The sequence below is a fragment of the Triticum dicoccoides genome, chromosome 1A (assembly GCF_002162155.2).
Source record: "Triticum dicoccoides isolate Atlit2015 ecotype Zavitan chromosome 1A, WEW_v2.0, whole genome shotgun sequence".
NCBI lineage: Eukaryota > Viridiplantae > Streptophyta > Magnoliopsida > Poales > Poaceae > Triticum > Triticum dicoccoides.
The window spans coordinates 418,263,751-418,266,145 of NC_041380.1; positions in this window are offsets into that span (position 1 = coordinate 418,263,751).

Below are 2,395 nucleotides of genomic sequence, written 5' to 3' on the forward strand. Positions count from 1 at the left end.
TTGTTGCTCGTCGTTTCACTCAACAACATGGGATTTACTATGGAGATACATTTAGCCTAGTGGTGAAGCATGCCACAGTTCGCTTGGTTCTGTCTCTTACTGTGTCTCGTGGCTGGAGCCTCCGACAGATTGATGTCAGCAATGCCTTTTTACATGGGTTCTTGGCCGAAGATATGTATATGCAGCAACCACCCGGGTTCGAGGATGCCATGTATCCCTTTCATGTCTGCAAACTTCAGTGGTCTATTTATGGTCTCAAGCAGTCGCCCCGTGCCTGGTATGCTCGTTTGAGTCAGCGCCTTTCGCAGCTCAGTTTTGTTGCCTCCCGATCAGATGCATCTCTATTCATCTTATCTTAGGGTGCTATACAGATATACATGCTGGTGTACATTGATGATATTGTGATTGCTGGCTCTACCCCCACCGTGGTGGATCGTCTAGTGCAGTCGTTGTCTGCTAGCTTTCCCATCAAAGATTTGGGTCGCCTCGAGTACTTTCTTGTTTGGAAGCGTCCTTTCATTCAGGGGGCATGACCTTGACGCAAAAAAAGTATGCTTTGGACCTTCTTCATCGTGTCAACATGGAGAACTGCAAGGCCACTTCCACTCCGCTTGCTACATCCGAGAGTCTCTCACGTCATAGTGGTGCACTACTGGGTAGAGATTACTCCTTTCGGTATCGCAGTGTGGTTGGAGCACTTCAGTATTCGACCCTCACTCGTCCTAATATCTCCTTCGCAGTGAACAAAGTGTGTCAGTTCCTGTCTCAGCCAACGGAGGATCATTGGGAAGCAGTCAAGCATATTATGAGATATGTCAAAGGTACGCTAGACATGGGACTACGGATTTGTAAGTCCATATTTACTGGAGTGAGTATATTCACCGATGCAGACTGGGTAGGCTGTGTTGATGATAGGCACTCTATTGGTGGTTTTGCTATCTTCGTTGGACCCAATCTTGTATCTTGGAGCTCGAAGAAGCAACCCACAGTCTCGAGGTCAAGCACCGAGGCAGAGTATAAGGCATTGGCCAATGGCGCGGCTGAAGCCATTTGGATAGACCCAGTTCTCACACAACTTGGAGTCCCACGACAGCGCACTCCTATCTTGTGGTGTGATAACTTAGGGGCAACTTACCTGACGGCGAATCCAGTATTTCATGCTCGGACTAAACACATTGAGATTGATTTCCATTTTGTGAGAGAACAAGTAGCTGCTTGTGAACTAGAAGTCAGGTTTATTTCTACAGATGATCAGTTAGCGGATGTATTTACTGAACCCGCTACTAGACAGATGCTAGACCATTTTAGAACCAATCTGAATCTTGTATGTACTTCAGATTGAGGGGGCATGTAAAGTAGGGTCTAGTATATTGTCCTTGTACACATATTTGTATATGTATGTAATTGTAATTATGATCATCTATATATTGAGACGTGAGGCTGGATGTCAACCACCCACGCAAAACCCTAAACCCTGTGTTTCAACTAATAGTTCACCAGATGAATGTCTGGAAATTTGGATTTTAGCGGACACATATTTACGCTTTTTGAATGAAGTTTTGCAAATTTGTTTGGTTCTAACAGAAATATACTCGCCCTTGGCATCTATACTTCATCACATGGTAGGATCCATCAGACAATAGATTTGAATTTCGTAGGAACATCATGCTATATATGTCTAAAACTTGCTTTGAATGTTGATGCTGCTTTTTGGGTTGATGATAATATGGGTGTGTGTGGTGCAGTCATCCGAGATAGTGGTGGCATGTTCGTCTATGCCGCCACAACAAAGCTTGATCATGTGGCAGATGCTTTTACTGCCGAAGTACAGCCCTAGTAGAGGGTCTAAAACTTGCTAATTTTGTTGGCTGCAACCCCATCCTGATACAAATGAACTGTTTGAACTTAGTCGAAGCTCTCCAGCAAAATACAAGCCACTCCACAATAGCAGCTCTAATTTTGAAGGATTGCTGGTTATTATTACTCGATTTCGGGAAGGTCATTTTAGAGCATTGTAATCATGAATGTAATATGGTATCTCATGTGCTCGTGCAAAATGGACATGCAGATCCACCAAACTTGTTGGTTGGACTCAACTCCCGCTTTTATTTCTGAACTTTTAGTGGACGATGTAAGCATTGTTTAAATTTAATAAAACTAGCCATGGCGGCCTTTCCCTAAAAAATATATATGTCTAAAACTCTCAACAATGAAATAGTAAAGATATTGCATGGTTTATATCCACCATTATAAAGAGAGCATTGCAACGTACTCCTCATCTTTGTTTGTTTCTCACTCAATTTTCTCACCCAGAATTTTATCCCTGAAATATTTCAGCTAAAATTTTGAACTCATCTACAAACGATGCACCGAAAAAAGATTCAAATATTTCTGC